At 44.0% G+C, this 16,585-nt stretch overlaps 1 protein-coding gene across 1 annotated transcript in view; it reads right to left on the bottom strand.

Moving 5' to 3' along the window:
• The window catches only part of SPSB4 (splA/ryanodine receptor domain and SOCS box containing 4), a 67,955-nt gene extending 54,292 nt beyond the window's left edge, over positions 1-13,663 (bottom strand). Inside the window, exon 1 of the mRNA XM_035133462.2 lies at positions 13,143-13,663. The gene's annotated coding sequence lies outside the window, so the exon portion shown is untranslated. The remainder of the gene's footprint in view (positions 1-13,142) is intronic.
• Between the last annotated feature and the right edge of the window lie 2,922 nt (positions 13,664-16,585).

The raw sequence follows: 16,585 nt of genomic DNA, 5'->3' as shown, positions 1-16,585 counted from the left end.
ACTCTCTCCTCAGAAGCAGATACCCCACCCACCCACCCCCAAAACAAAACCAATACTATTGCACCTCACACCATTTCGAAATTATGTGCAATGCTAAAGCGAAACCAAAAATCTGTACAATTCAAAATAGTGGGAAAAGGAACCTCAAGGGGGTGGGGGATACGCAGACACAGCGCACCAGGAATATAAACTACCAGAAATATTTCAGGAACTGACATTATTACTGAGACATCTGGAATGTTAATTTAAGTCAGGTGTAACTAATCTGCTCTGAGAACAGGCCCAGGAAAAAGGTCACAACCTCGCCTTGTAAAGACAAATAAGTTTTTCTTAGAAAGCAAATGCCATAGCATCCAAACACTGGATTGAACCATCAGACATATGGAGATGGCATGAAGGGATCGTATATATAAATATGTAATAATGATAAATGAAAGTATAATTATGAGCATTGCAAAATTATCACCTCAACCGTATGACCTCTCAACAAACTAATGATCCTTTGCGATTTCATAAATTAAGCCTCAATGCTCCATATCCAAATTTGGCAGCAGACTAGGGACCCGTTTGGCAACAGGTTAGGATGCAAAAGAAGCCTGTTTAATTGTATAGTCATGGTTTGGCTACAACTGGGTTAAAACTCTTGTTGCCACAGACTACCTTTTCCTAAATTCCTGTTGCCCAACAGTATACTAGCATTGCCGTGTTTTTCTACACAAATGGACGCTCCCAGATGCCTGTCACAATGACCTTTAAATCTGTTCATCTTATTGTAAAAGTTTCATATTACTGTAAAGCAAAAAACTTAACTAACAGCCTTTTAGCTTCCCCATTTGTTAGTACCTTTTCCAGTCTTGTTTTCTCCAGTTGTAAGTTTCCCAACCATGTATGCTGGACTGAGTGCTTTTGGTAAAATACTCTTCAATATTGTATTGGTAGATATTGAAAACATTGAGGTCTCTCCTCCAATTAATAACTCTATTCTGTGTCTACACAATGCTTGCTCATTTATAATAAAGGGGCTGAATCTGTCCACTTTATTTATTTCCCAGTTTTGAAAAATATGAGTATACCCTTCTATACTGTCTTGTTATGGTACGATATTAAAAATGGAAGTTTGTGTGCTTGCAAGGTCTAGAACAGGCCTCCCCAAACTGTGGCCCTCCAGGTGTTTTGGCCTACAACTCCCATGATCCCTAGCTAACAGGACCAGTGGTCAGGGATGATGGGAATTGTAGTCCAAAACATCTGGAGGGCCGAAGTTTGGGGATGCCTGGTCTAGAATCATAGTTCTGTTTTCCCATAATGTTACCTACATATTTTGGAGAAGAGCAACTAGCCCCTATCTCCTGAAAAAGAAAGCTAAAAGTCTGACTCAGTTATTCTCAATAATATTTTGCCATGTACAGTGGCAGAGGATATAGTTATAGGTTAGTTGTTGTTGCTTAATTACTATTATGTCTTTGGCTTTTTTAAACACTTTTGCACCCCAACTTCCAAGTCACACCAACAGGAGCATGCAGATTCTGGTAGATTTTACCCTTTAGTAAAGGCAATACCCTCAGCAAAAAAATGGAAAGCAGAAACTGGTGAATAATATACTTTCATTAAAGAGTGATACTCTTAACTTTGAAGAGAGCTGCCAATTGTATGAGAGAGATTAAGGGATTGCACATTGTTCCCTGGGGAAGGGGCTTGCTCGTATAATTTGGAGGAAGTATTACAATTCAGCCAAGCACTCAAAATGAGGTTGATTAGTTTGCCAATGACAAAAGGCAAGAATACAACCCACTGAGACCTGGCATTCTTAACTTTCCAAGTTCCACCATCATCTGTTGATTATGTGACAATAGCTTTCAGCACCACAATGGCTAAAAAAGACTTTGGTGGTAAAGGGGGCTGGCGAGTAGAGATCTCTTTATGCTATGGGGCAACACTCTTAAGAGAATTTCAATTATAGGAATGTGAATGGGGTCTGAATGGATTCTGCACATTAGTTGCTGCTGAGGATTTACAGCTTAGTATCATGTTTCTCTGAAGATTCATGCTCTTGATTTGTTTCTACTGCAGCCCTGCAAAAAGATTCCAAAACCACAGACATTAAAGAGCACAACTAAAAGCCACAGTAGTGCCTTAACACAATCTAACAGAATTTTATTTGGCAAACTATTTTTTCAGAAGAACAAACTGTACCACTGAAGACAAATTAAGGCTTCTGAAGGTCACAAGATAAGGCATTATCTATCTATCTATCTATCTATCTATCTATCTATCTATCTATCTATCTATCATCATCATCTCCCACTTGGCCTCTCACTAAACTGAAGGGCAAGACAAAATCATTTATGACTACAATAATCCCACAATATAGAGTTATCCTCAATGAATTTAGTGGGACTTACTTCTGAGTAGCCAAGCATAACAGCAGACATCAAATATTTGGGTTTGACTACAAATTTATATGAGTAAATTAATATGAACCCTTGAAAGTTGTTAACAATTTATTCAGCAGCTGCCTATTTAGGAAGGCCCCTAGCAGACAGGTAACAGGCCTGGTTAGTCCTTAAATGTAAGGGTACCCCTGACCATTAGGTCTAGTCATGGAAAACTCTGGGGTTGTGGCGCTTATCTCACTCTATAGGCCAAGGGAACCGGCGTTTGTCCACAGACAGCTTTTGGGTCATGTGGCCAGCATGACTAAGCCGCTTCTGGCAAATCAGAGCAGCACACGGAAACGCCGTTTACCTTCCCACCGGAGTGGTACCTATTTACTGTATATTCCTGCGTATAAGACTACTTTTTAACCCAGGAAAATCTTCTCAAAAGTCAGGGGTTGTCTTATACTTCGGGTCGTATTTCTTATACGGCGAGTATATCCCAAGCTCTACATTTTAACTGGGAAAGTTGGGGGTTGTCTTATACGCCCAGTCGTCTTATACGCTGGAATATACGGTATCTACTTGCACTTTGACGTGCTTTCGAACTACTAGGTGACCAAACAACGGGAGCTCACCCCATCCCGGTGATTCGAACTGCTGACCTTCCGATTGGCAATCCCTAGGCTCAGTGGTTTAGACCACAGCACCACCTGCTTCCTTAGGATGGTTCAAATGCAGTGCTAATAATACCACCAGGTTGATCCAAATATATATTGGCCTATTTCTACCTCTCTCTTTTTTTTAATGGTGACCCAGGCCATTCATAGCGTGAGAATCCACACCTCACAACTGAGTGGAGTGGATAGAATTCCACAGGATGTGTGTGAAACAGTCAAGATCCAGTGATCCACAGGCATGCACCTCCACATGGTGGATATGTCAGGCACCATTTAGGTCCCCAGGCATCTTCACTTGGTTGCAAGTGGCCAATAGCCAGGTGCAAAATGTGCCTGGCACCTGGGTAATTTTGAGCACTGGTTATGGAACAACTTGCCCCATGAAGTATGACTGGACCATTCCACCATTTCAGTCTGTTATCAAAGACCATTTGAAGAGTTGTTGTGAAGAGGAAGGCAGAGACCAGGCAATCTGCCTTGCATTATTTGGGGAAGCATGCAATACAAATATTAATATTCTATTTATCCGCAAAAGTTCATACACAATTTATGTGGCCAAAATTTTACTTGCTTCTATAGAACTCCTACTTAAGAGCAGGCTTAGCCCAATGTTTTTTTGAAAGTTCCTAGAGAAGGTTTGATAGATAACAGAGTACGCTAATAATACATTGAATAAGACATGAACATTTTTAAATAGCTGCTGGAGAAGCCAAGCGTGTCTTGTAATATGAAGTGCCACCACATATTTAAATCTCTGTAATTTAAAACAGAACATTTGGAAGTGATGCACATAAAACTTTCTATTTCATACAGAGCAGCTTTATTTCATTAAAAAGGTGCAAGTGTCTGTGTGGAAATGTGGAAAGTTTAAGCATAGGGGATCTCTATTAGCATTAGAAAGTTAATTGATTTAGCCACAGGCCACAACAAAATATTTAAGCAAACAGAAAACACAACAAATTAAATAGATGTAAGTTGTTCAATTTATCAGCAAATAAATCATGCCCGTATTTATAAACTCTGCTATTACTAGAACTTCCAGGGGGAAAAAGTGAAATTGTGATAAAGCACTTAGCCCTTCTATTATAATCAAGAGTATTTTGTCTCTAGTTATGTTATGTTTCTTAGAAAGAACAGTACAAGTGGAGGATATCTGAGTATATGGAGCATTATAGGAGGACATGAGATTTTTCTGAAGCCTACACAAAATGAGATTTTTGGTACACCAGAAGGGACCTGGGACATCCACTACTGTTTTGTGATAGGTCACTGCAGCTATCACATTTTACTTCTCTGATATGGCTTCCTCCTTCACCGCTTTTGCTAGGAGAAGAAAGATTTTGACTGTCAAGGCCTTTTCCATTATGTTGGACCTAGAGTGCAAAATTCAGGCATATTATGAGAACTCTGAAGGGCATATACAGCTCCATAATTTTTCAAAATACATGTCAGTGAAGCAGGACTGGATTTGTATTTGCACATAGTTTACCGAGAGTAGCCACTATAGTAAATTTAATACCCACAATAATTATCTATTGACAAATACTTGGAAAACACCAGTATATTGTAGACAGGGCCCAAATTTTGGCAGCCTTAGCAGCTATCTTTAATTTGTGGTCACCCCCAACTTCACACACACATGCAAATTTATCCCAGACTCCTGGTACACAGAAAAGAGATGGGGAGCCTGTGTCTCTTCAGATGTCATTGGACAGCATCCCCAGCAAATGTTCAGTGATAATGGGAGTTTCAGTCCAGCAACATCTGGAAGGCCACAAATCCTGCATCCCTGACGGAGGATGCCGTGGGAGTTCTGAGTTGGTCTTTCATTTCATGTTAGGCTTTGAAAAACCCCAGAAGCAGTGAAGTTAGTTCTTATTCCTTCTAATGGTCTAAAGTTCAATGATGTCAGAAAGTGACTGTGTCTCACAAGCCCTCTATGGATTCCAGAAAAGCTAAGAGAGGGACAAAGTCTGTCTCTTTTGTTGGGTATGAAAGACTCAGTCCCTCCAACTCCTCTAACTGCAGGGAAAGGGTCTTTCACTTCGTACCAGCATCCAGGGCAGGTAATTACTAAAAAGATTTGTTGCAAAATTTCTACCCCAATGTTCCTTTATAAATTCAAAGCAACTTGAGAAAATGACCAACACAACAAACAGAATAATAATAATAACAATATATACCAATACTAAACTACACTAGAATGTTGGTGAAAAGTCTAAAAGCACACACATGAAGCTTAAAAGAGAGGGAACCAACCACAACTTTCTAGGGCGGGAGTAAAAGACATGTAAAAGAAATTGTTGGTGCCCAGAATCTAGCTCAGAGAACAGATGTGGGGAGAATGGTATCACATTTTGCCTAAGGAATCTCACTGCAGGGTTAGTTCCCTGGAAAGACTCGTTGGTGGTCTTCTTGTGGTGAACTAAATTGAGACATGCATAGGACTGAGTGTACAAGACTACAATCTTAGGCTGAAATCCTACACAAATTTACCTGAAAGTAAATCCCATTAAACTCAATAGGACTTACACCTGAGTAGACACACATAGAATTGCACTGTTAGTGGCAGAAACCACAGGCACACTGTGCAGAGTGTTTTCAGCCAAAGATTCTTAAGGCCAGTTTAAAACATAACTCAGCCCTTATGTAGACTACTAAAAGGGGAGGAAATTGTTTCCACAGAGCAGCAATCTGTGCAAAAGGAGTAACATTTCTAATGAGCTTATCATATAAACCAGACCAACAATGGGGAGTTTATCTCACAGACACACCACCTGGCAGGACCTGGTATGCATACACATTCCATATGATTCAGATAGATGATCCAATAAACCTAATTACAATCATTATCTCCAGTCACCCCCCACATAAGCTTCTGAGATAACTGCAGCCTTGTGGGAGTACCCTCTGAACTGGTCCTCGTCTGGAAGTTCCAAGTCACCAGCCTGAGTGCAACTTTGAAGTGGATTGTAAAGAGGTGTAGCCAGCAGCCCTCTCCTACGATTGGCTTAAGATGAGCACCATAGTACTCCTGAGTCTCTGAACCATCCTTTTCCACTGGTACTGGACTTGGTTCAGTTTGTTTACCAATCCTCTCTGTGCTTCCCATTTGTATTCTCAATCCCTTGTGTTTTGAGAACTTTATTCCATGCTTTGACAAAAGAGGGATGTGTACACTGAGGGCCATGATAGTCTGTTTGTTGGAGTTTTCTAAGGGGAGGAGGCTATTACTGAAAAAAGAGTGAAAGAGACGAAGAGAGACAAAGAGAAGGTGTCTATTGTGTGGACGTGGTTTCAGTAAAAAAATCATGTTTTGCAGTGATAGGCAAACTCGGCGCTCCAGACGTTTTGAGACTACAATTCCCATCATCCCTGACCACTGGTCCTGTTAGCTAGGGATGATGGGAGTTGTAGTCCCAAAACATCTGGAGAGCCGAGTTTGTCTATGCCTGCTTTTGCATATGGAGTTGCAATTCTGGCTTTGTGCATACGGTGCTTGTCAGCACTGTCCTTTCTACTTCTCCATTCACAGAGTTAGGGATCTGGCTAATCTTTTGCACATTCAGGTAGGTAGCTGTGTTGGTCTACCTATCTGAAGAAGTGTGCATGCACACGAAAGCTTATACCCAGAACAAACTTACGTTTGGTCTCCAAGGTGCTACTGGACAATTTTTAAATTTCATTCTTTTGCACAGTTCAGCTGCATCACCGAGATACCTTGCAGGGGCATAAAACACTGTCACCTTACACCCAAAATACTTGGCTGCTATCCTATAGAGGTTAGCTACTCCTGGACAGTGGATAGTGCCAGGTTTTTAGTGATAAATAATACTTTGAATGAATTCACAACAGCATCAAATTGAAAACTAAATAACTCTGGGTGTCCAGTCTAAGCATACTGCAATTTAGACTTTGTAAAAATCCACAACAAAGAGATTGCTGTCAGACTGAACTGCCAAATTGAAGGCTATATTATGCCTCTCATCTACTAAGAGATGCCTTTTCAACTGTGGTTGGGATGGAATGGGAAAATACAGTAAAGAAAGAGCCAAGAGTCCTGTTTTCCAAATTGAAATCATAGTAAGTGTGTGACCCACCGCACACTAAATTGCCCTTGCCTCCTGATTGCCCGATGTACCCAGAATTCAATCCAGCGCCTCATTCTGAATGAAGCCCCTATTTGAACTGGTTATAAAAGAGGATTGCTGCAAATGCAGTGTCATTCTTTGGTTTCCTGCCAAGCAGTGTTCCAGAGTCTGTTCAGCTGGCAGGCAATCCTCTTTGCACAATGTGTCATCTGAAGTCAGCTTTTACAATACTGGGGAAAACAACCTTCATATTGCTCTCCACTCTTATTGCTCCACTTAAAAAAAAGGAATTATGTGCTGTATATCATTCTGCTATCTATTTTAAGATAAGCAAAGGAAAACGCTGCCTGGCAGGCTTCACTGCTTACTACTATCAGCAACCCAGTACCTAAGTCAGGAACCTGTTTCTCTGAAGTTGCTAAGGCACAAAACACTGATAACAAACATGCAAAACCAAAACACAAACCCCTTTGGGTGAAAGTCTCTATCCCACTCTATCCCAGAGGAGGATGTCTCCCCAATCTCCAGACATGAGAACTGCTTATACAGTGTGTTTTATCAGGATTCAGTCATAGTTTACAGACCCTCATCTAGCCTGTCAACAACCCCAGACATCAGTCCAGCACATCTACAGATTCTCCTGAGTCAGAAAGAATGGCTAGCTGAGTATCATTGGCTTCACACTTCAAATCCTTCAATGCTACTCTCTGCTAGGAACTCTCTATGGCCACCAATCCTTCGAGTGTCATGGCCCATGGTATCAAAAGCTCCCAAGTGGTCAAGGAGAACCAAAGGGCTAGTACAGTATTTTTTCCCCCTGTCTGATAAAGGTCATCACAGAGGGCAACCAAAGCTGAAACTGGGCCAGAGGCTAGATTGAAATGGGTCAAGATAATTCACTTCATACAGATGCGCCTGCAGTTACCTGGCCACCACACTCTGGATTACTGTACTTTGCCCAGAAAAATATTCCACAAGGTAGAGGCTGTCCAATATCTCGAGGTCCATGGAGGGCCTCTCCAGAAGGGGTCATGCCATCACCTCTTTCAAAGCCTTTGACACAATGTTCTCCCACAAGGCATTAACCATTCCTTGGGCCCAGCCATACAATTCTTGGCTAGCTTGTACCCACCATGAGATATTGTCCTAGACTTTTAACTTACACTTACATTTTTTGGGGGGGAAACCATCAAATGTCTTTATGGCAAGCTACCCTTCTGGTTACGGAAGGTGACCTTTCAGTCCATCTTCCCTACCATCAACAGCCCCACCAACCAACATTTTAAACAAGTATAAGTACAATGCCTTTCTTCAAGAAAAGAGGCATTATGTCTCAGGGGGAAAGGACAGTGTGATCCTGCTCAGTGTAACACTATGCATGTCTACTCAGAAGTAAATCCCATTGTGTTCAGTTAGAATTTCTCCCAGGTAATACAGAAAAAGAGGAAACTTCTTTAAAAGGTTACCTAGCATGGCATGGTGCCAAGAACAATAAAACATGGAAGATCAGAGGGCAAGGGGCAGAATATATTGAATGTAAATTCAATGAAGAAAAAACAAGTCGGACATGCTGAACTCTAAACTCTACCCCTGCTCTACACTAATAGTATAGCAAAAGCTGAAAATGCACAATTGTTGCATCAAAGAGGGAAACAAAACATAGTAGTTAGGACACACATCAATATTTGAGGGAAATGGAGATTCATGAAAGGACAAGCAGGTGGTGATTGACTTCTGCAGGCACATAAGAGTAATTGAAAATGCAAGTCATAGACACAAAGAGGGTGGCAGACAACAAGCAAAGTATTGGCCACACATCCTTGGAGCAGATGGTTTGTGCTGGAATAATCCCATGCCAGCAAACAATGAGAAAAGCATGTGTGCCCAAGAAACAAGAGATGACAAGCAGTTGTCTGGACTGGTTAAGCCAGGAATGCAGGGCAGAGGGAGCAGTGGGGGAGAGACCTACTGGCAAATCCTGCTGCCAAGATGTATCCATCTTGTATCCATTAATGTTAAATTCGCCAAAGCTGGCATGAAGAATGTGCAAACTCTCAACTGCTTTAAATGCCAATAAGCCATGTCATCTTCAGCTTCCAACCTGGAGTCCTCTAGGTGTTTTTGACAACAACAGCCATCAACCCCAGCTAGCATCTTCAGAGTACCAGGTTGGGGAAGGCTGATTCAGATAATCTAATTGCTTACTATATACTGACATCCTTAATTTTTGCAGCTCTCATATTAAATACATTGTGGCCTTGTTGCTGTCCAATAATCATAATGAAATAAGGTTTGCTTCTTGATTACAAAATGAGGCCATAGATCCCTGTGGAACAGCAGCCACTGCTAATTCTATGCTCTGCTGGCCTAAGGCCTGGATTTGCAAGTTCCACAGTATCAGAGAATTCCAACTTAAGCCGATGCAACACCAGCTATACTCCCTCCTCACTTCAAACACATGAAAAGCATTTTATCCTCAGAAGTTGAGTGGAAGCTGGGAATCTTACCATCATCATTCATAATAAAATGTACAGCTTAGGAGCTGTGCTAAAGTGATGTGTCTGTCATGGACGAAGATTGCAAATAAGGTGTGAATGATACAGGTACACAGACTATACATTCATTGAATATTACATGTGAATTACTGTACAAACATACAGTTCAACTATCTGTGTGAACAGGTACACAGGCTGTACACTTGTTGAATGTAACATGCAAGCACCCCTACTTTTTCAAAGCCAAAAGAAAGGACAGTAACATTTAATAGGTACCAACTGCAAACAGCTTATTAGGCAAGCTCAACAGTTTGCACGTTTTTAGGTTTCTTTACAAAAGACAAGTAAAATAAAGTTGCTAAATTAGATCACTCTTTAGGGCAGGCACCCCCAAACTCGGCCCTCCAGATGCTTTGGGACTACAATTCGCATCATCCCTGACTACTGGTCCTGTTAGCTAGGGATGATGGGAGTTGTAGTCCCAAAACATCTGAAGGGCCAAATTTGGGGGTGCCTGCTTTAGGGCATAGCCCTCCAGATGTTGCTGGACTACAACTCCCAACATTCCTGAGCATTAGCACTCCTAGCTAGAGATGATGGGAGTTGAAGTACAACAACATCTAGGGCAGGGTTCCCCAAACTAAGGCCCGGGGGCCAGATGCGGCCCGCGAGGCTCATTTATGCGACCCCCGCCACCCACTGCCACTGCCTGCTCTTACTGGCGCGGCTGCCCACTCCCAGGTCACCGGGAGCATCGGAAATAGCTTGTGCGCATGTGCAAGCGTCATTTCTGGTGCACTTCCGGGCCGGAGGAGGCCCATGCACATGCGGACAAGCGATTTCCGGTGTTCCAGAAGTGTGCCGGAAATTGCGTGTGCACACGTGTATGGGTGCGCACTCCTGTGCGCTCCGGCCCACAGCATGATCGGCGCTGGTAGCACCAGCCCTCGGCGAGGTAAGTTTGGGGAACCCTGATCTAGGGTCATAGATTTCTCTCCCCCAACGTCTATGATATCAGAATTTTTTTCAGTGCAATCTGGAAAATTCCCAGTGCAAATGACCCTAATGTGCATGGGAACATTTTCCAAACATTCCTTTCGGAAAAGAATCCCAATTCAGAAGTTTCTGGAAAACCTACATCACTGCCCATGAACATGAAAGATAAATCCCAGATCAGCTTGGACAGGTGGTGAACCTATTGTGGCTGTCAATTGCAACCCTACAGGTCAGGGATGTAAGTGGGGTAAAAGTGCTTTAATATTCTTCAAGAAAGCCTGGAACAGGAGAATTAACTCTTGCTCCTCCAAAGAATGACAAATCCAGCAGGTGGAATACCAGCAAAAACAGGACACAAAGACATAGACACTGACCTACACAAAGTGGGACAAAACAGTATCTAGGGAAGAAAAGGAGACAGAAATAGTTGCCTGCTCTTGGAACATGGAAAATCCATTACACCAAGCTCACACTGTCCCTGTGCCACAAGAAGTCTGCAGAGTTAACAAGGTACAGCTTTCACTCAGCAAGCATTATGCTACAAGATGCTATTTCTTTTTAAGGTAAACCAAAACCTGCATTTGAACACTTTCCTCTGAAGTCTACTCACCTCCTCATCCTCCCAAATAGCCATTATCTACACTGCAATTATCCAGATCCTGTGCCCCTTTGCATGTAATTTGGTATCCACTTACTTGTAAGATATTATGGCTGCTGCTTATCTGGAAATTATGCATGCGCCCCAAGCAACGGAGTTCTGTAATTATCTTCAACTTTACATTGCTATGCAAACAATTTCACCAGGATTCGTGTAGGAGACCTATTATTACCCCAAGTAGCAAGAAACTATTAAATAATGAGATTCATTGGGAGCAATTGTCCAGGGAGAGCAAAGGCAACCACTCCCATAAACAGTTAATGCAGGGCTGTGGTTTTTCGTTTCACAGCTCCTGGTCCATCCACTGTGCTCCCTCCTCAGCAGTGTCTGAGAAAGTCAGAGTGCCTCACATGCATTAATAAATTAAGCCTCAGTGCTCTTGCGAGAGGAGGGGAGGAGTATTATTTTTCCCCTAAGTGCAAGTGGTGAAACAGAGCAAAGAGAGGTTGCCCTAGGTCAAACAGCAAGACACTGGCAGGCACAAATGGAAGAATGGCTTCCATTCTTGCATTTTAAACCCCACAAGCCTATTGCTCATGAACGCCATGACAATTACGCTGACCAGCAGCGATCTTCTCCCCCTCAGTGTATACTCACACAACTTCCTGCTGCCATTAGTAAAAAGTAAATAAACGAAATTGCATCACAAGCTACAGGCTGTCTGAGCTACAAAGATCTATTCCCCCCCCACACACACACACACAAAGATGAAAACAGTTGCAAGGCTGAAAAATAGTCCTCTGGGAGCAGCCAGTCTCTTGTCTCCGGATAAGTCATTTCACAATGCAGTGTTATCTTGTTATGAATGGATTCTGTCACCAAGGGCAGGCAAGCACTGTTTAAAGGGAGGGAGGGGGGAGCCTAGGCTGATTGGCGCTAAGGATCGCAGCTTGTAATCAAATGGGAGATTAAAACAGTTGCTCATCTGTGGACAAAGAACTTTTCAGGTGGGATATTTCTGTCTCACACACAGCCCCATACACAAAACATTATTTGCTATCCTAAAGGTACAGGTATTAAAATCAGAATATTGTTCTGTTTCCCCACCACCCTCTTCCTTCTTCTAGAATGAATGAGATTTGGTGTCTGAGAAATTCAATAGGGGTCTTATGCGAAACCCCACACAATATAGCGTGAGATGTGGGGCGTTCTGAATGGAATTTCAGCAGTTCTGCAGAACATCTCTGGGAAAGGCATGAGCAGAACTGATGCCTTTCAGAACCCTCCAGTTCCTACAAATCTAAAAAGTCACCCTTCCTCTCCCCCCTCCCCCGCCAGAAAAAAAAGAGCAAGCTTAGCTTTGATTCGTGCAAAAAATTCCTGCCTCACTTTTGCTAAGGACAACTGCACAGATCTCGCTCAGGACTCTTTCACAATCGCTCGTTTGAGAAGTTGCTAACAAAACCTTCAGCGGCTGCCTGTCACAAACCACTTGGCCGGGGACAATAAGGCGCTTATTTATCCGAAAAACCGTTTGCTTAGCTCGCTGCTACAAGCCTGGACAGACCAAAGATTTTTTTAAAAGGGAAAAAATGAGCCTACGCTAGTCATTCCCAAAGCAGACCCACTGAAATCAATGGGCACGTTTAAATCCATTGATTTCAATGAGTTTAGAGCATGGCCAGCGCTGGCTATTATCACATATAGCCTACGCCAAAGCAAGGACTGGAAAAGTTCAGAACGGCTCCCTTAGCCCTTCGCTCCTGAGTCGCAAAAACGAGCCTCTTCTTGCCCCAGCATCACCCGTTGTAACTAACTACTGTAGAACTGAACGGAGCCGTGGCTATTTTGGAGTCCGGCTGTGCGTAAAACAGCCTCGGGGAGCGGCCCCTCTTCCGAAAACTTACCTCCAAGGGACCAGAAAAGCATCTCTGGCTGGATCCCGGGTTATTACTTCTCTCTCTCTCTCTCGTCTTTTCGGATGTTCGAGACAAAATCCAGGAAAGCTGGTGGAGAGGAGAGGAGAGCGCGCGAGCCAGCCTTTAGGAAGGCAACAGACAACAGCACGAGATCTTCTTGGGACTTCCCGAGAGCATTTCCCTGAAAAGTGGCGGAGGCACCAGACGGATCCAGGCAGGTTAATCTTCCGCGCACCACCCGCCTAAAAAGGGGGGGGAGGCTGCGGAGACTTTGGAGAGAAGTTGGAGGCGACTCGCGCCAAGGCCCCGCTTCCCGCGCTCCACGCGCCCGCCGGAGACGACCGAGGCGCAGACAGGAAACTCCCCGCTGGAAACTCTTCCCCAGAAGGAAGAGTGGCCTGGGAGCGAGCCGGCCCTGGTGCTTCTCCGGCCCGCCCGCCTCGCGGCTGCTCCTTCAAAAGCTGCCGTCGCTTTTGTGCCTCCGCTTTCTCCTCTGCCCTCCTCCCCCTCCTCCTCCCTCCTTCATGACACAGACAGCCCAGATGGGAAGAGCCTGCCGCTGAAGCCAGGCCGGTGCCCCATCCTGAAAGCTGATCCTGCTGATCTCATCACCGAAGGCTACTAATCCAATGGCCAGGGAATTAAGAACAGATGGTGACGCCCCTTCTCTCTCTCGCCTTTTTTTTCTAACCCCCCCACCCGCAAAAAAAAAAAAAAAACAACCACGACCTTTTAGCCTACAGGCAGCGAAGCAAGCGCGCTTGCGCCCCAGACACCCGAGTCCACACCAACAGGCTGCAAAAGGGTAGCGGATCTCCTCGCCAGCGGTGGCAAGGCTTCATTTCCTGCCTGCGCGCCACACCAGAGTTCCCTATAGCCAGCGTTTTACACCAGGCGAGGAAGCTGCATTATTTAACCCCTTGTGCATAATCGGTGCGAGTCAACCTCTGGAAAGGTGGGGTGGTTTTTGCAATTTTAGGTGCATGGGAGAGTTCTTACAAGGGTGTGGCTTGTTTATATGTCACTAGCCATTCAAGATTTCTTTGTTTTTAGAACATCTAGTTTTGTTTTGTTTTCTGAATGGGGTGTTTAGCAGAGTTATTTATTCTCTGGGGACAGAATTATTTATTCTTTAGTGGACACTGATGTGTGGTGAAGAGGCAGCAGATGCATGTATTACCGTTGTCTTTTTTTACTGCCAGGGCGGGGAAGAGCTGCATGTGGGGTTTTCTGCCTCCTGTGCAAAAAGAACCAAGGGTACTACGCACCCTTTTGACATTTGCTGCTCTGGCTTGAGCTGACCAAGAGTACTCCTTTTTTGTCTGTGCTTTATGGAAAAGTTTAGATGCTATTTTTCACTCTTGCTGGACATAATGGGAGCTCAACAAGTGTAACAGCTGTTCTTTCTTAATTTGCTCTCATTTAAATTGGGTCCCTCTTGCAATTTTTAAGTTTCAGGGGTTCAAAACACCTCTTTTCAAGAGTGCGCTTCCCTTTCAAATAGATATTACAATTAATCAGCAGTGATATCCCCCCCCAAAAAAATGTGATTTTAATTTTATTTGTCTTTCACCACCACCTTTTTAGAGGGTGGACCTGTTTTGTTGACACAAAAGCACACATTTAACTGATCCAGTACTCAGTTGGGAGGCGTTCAAGTGTGATTTAAACATGCATGAAATAGAATATTTTGAAAAAGAGAAACTTTCTGATTTTTTATTATAGGGTGGATTATTCCTCCTGCTACAAAGCCATTTGGATTATTATTATTAATAATAGTAAATTTTTATTATTTATACCCTGCCCATCTGGCTGGGTTTCCCCAAGCACTCTGGGCTGCTTCCAAGAAAATATAAAAACAATAAAACATCAAAGAATAAAAACTTCCCAATACAGGGCTGCCTTCATATATCTTCTAAAACTTGTGTTGTTCTTTCCTTTGAAGAGTCTCTCAAATCCAATCTATCTTTAAGGCAGTTTGGTTTGAAATAGCAGTGCTATTTCTTAATTTATTTACTATTTGTATATATTAGCTATGCCATAATATACATTTTCTAGGCAATTGTTTTTCTACTATAGTGATTGTGTGGAGCCGCTCATTGACAAGAGGACTCATACCCTCGCAGTATTGTCATGCTGAATGCTCTCAGAAGCTTCCATAAATCAATAGGTACTCTGCTAAAGTTCAGTTTTCATTTACTTCAGTATCTCCATTTCAGATCAACATATAGTTCAGCATACTGTTAAACCTAAAATACCATGTGTTGTTTCCAGTGCTGTGCACAGAGGTGTTCCCCTTTCCTCTTCCCATGCAAATCTGTTCCAGGGGACAGCAGAGGCGGAAGAAGTCTTGTTACAGAAATGGAAGTCTAACCCCATTTAATCAAGACAAATGAGTTATTTACTCACTCTACCTTTATCCCACCTTTCTTTTATTGAACTCAGTGTAATGTTCATAGATTTCCCAGGCAGTCTCCCATCCAGGCACAGACCAGAACCTTAGCCTAAGCAAGATTGCTGCATCACGTGCCTTTGGATTATAACCCTGACACAACTGACTACAGTACATGGCCATTATAATATATAGTGTCTGGATGACTTCATTGGGGCCACTGGAATTTGGCTAGATCAGCTTTCCTTGTGTATAGCATGTTACCGTGTTTCCCACATTTTAAGACACCGTCTTATAATTTTTTTACTCAAGAAAATAAGCCTATGGCTTATTTTCGGGGGGTGTCTTAGTATGGTTCCTGCCTCCTCCTGCCGCGACCGGCATTGCTGCTGCTGGGCTGGCAGCACTCTGCGAAGGCAGGAGAAGCCGGCCAGACCGCTGGGGGGGGTGGGGTAGAAAAAAGTTTGGAGCGCGTCCCAATGGCAGCATTCCTCATGCGCCACAAAAGGTACCAAACAACTGGGGGGGGGAGGTTAGAAAGGTGGCCAGAGCGCAGCCTGATGGCAGCGCTCCTCACGCACCACAAAAAAGACGCAGAAAACTGGCAAACAGCTGGAGGGGGCTAAAAAGCGGCGGCGGCCGCAGCTTTAAATGGCTCACTAGGGCTGCCGAGGCTGGATCGCGCCTTCCGTCCCGCGCCTGCGCTGCGCGCCAGGTTTTCCCCGATCCGTCGGGGAGCAGGGAGCGCTCAGAATCCGGTGAGGGGGTCTTTCTTCCCATTCGGGTGCCCGAGCATCGCCGCTCGAGAGGCCGGAGGCTCTCGGCGGGGTGGTCTGGAGGAGCGATCGCGAGCTCTTGGCTGGCTGGCTCGCTTTCATTTTGTTGCTCACGGAAGGCGGAAGGGGCCAGCAGGGCTCCCGCCACCGTCAGTCGCCCCGCCGCCCCTCTGCCTCAGGCCATGCAGCCCACAACGTTCCGGCAGCGCGGCTCCCGCCGCCGTCAGTCGCCCCGGCGGCGCGGAAGGGCCAGCGGACCTCTG

Source organism: Zootoca vivipara, chromosome 5, assembly GCF_963506605.1.
Source record: "Zootoca vivipara chromosome 5, rZooViv1.1, whole genome shotgun sequence".
Classification (NCBI taxonomy): domain Eukaryota; kingdom Metazoa; phylum Chordata; class Lepidosauria; order Squamata; family Lacertidae; genus Zootoca; species Zootoca vivipara.
This window is presented reverse-complemented; position numbering and strand designations above follow the sequence as displayed.